At 35.9% G+C, this 708-nt stretch overlaps 1 non-coding gene across 1 annotated transcript; it reads left to right on the forward strand.

Annotated features, from left to right (window-relative positions):
* Positions 1-334: 334 nt before the first annotated feature.
* Trnar-ucg (transfer RNA arginine (anticodon UCG)) lies at positions 335-407 on the forward strand. Its single transcript has one exon. It is a non-coding gene; the product is annotated as a tRNA-Arg (tRNA).
* Positions 408-708: the final 301 nt, after the last annotated feature.

Raw genomic sequence — 708 nt, forward strand, 5'->3', positions numbered from 1 at the left:
ATTACAATTCGCCATGAAATTGCCGCTTTTGGAGCACCGCTGCCTTCAGGGATTATGGCAATATTACATTTTGAGGACTTAAAGAACAAAATCTGATGTCTGTATGTCCCTCGAGGCCTTAAAAGTCTGGATACTTACTTACATACATTATTGTAATTTTTTGACCTGAATAAAAAACATGGTTATCCGCTGAAACTACGAAAGTACACAAAATACATGACCCTGTCTGCCATATCTTTCAATTTATAGCGTGATGCCATAGTGACGTCATAGATGACGCAATGTGGGGGAGGCTCTTTGGAATTATCTGACCTATTTCGCAACTCTTCACAGCGACCGTGTGGCCTAATGGATAAGGCGTCGGACTTCGGATCCGAAGATTGCAGGTTCGAGTCCTGTCACGGTCGAATTAAACTTTTGCAATGTTTTTATTTTCCTGCAAGTTTATGCGGTATTTTTACGTAGAGTTGTTCGTTTTATTTTAATTCTCTTAATTAGCAGCTTATGCGATTTTTAATATTTTACCAGGAATATTCAGATTTTGTGTTAACACTCGTTATGTTCTCTATGTATCTACTATTAATTGTTGGTTTATATTTAGTACTCATAAACATCTCAATAAACATGGTGGTAAAAATACTAAAATTAATTCAAACTATTTTAAAAGCCTTTTTTTATCTATGTACCTCTATAGTAATGGTGGGCACA

This window comes from Helicoverpa armigera, chromosome 15 (genome assembly GCF_030705265.1).
Source record: "Helicoverpa armigera isolate CAAS_96S chromosome 15, ASM3070526v1, whole genome shotgun sequence".
NCBI lineage: Eukaryota > Metazoa > Arthropoda > Insecta > Lepidoptera > Noctuidae > Helicoverpa > Helicoverpa armigera.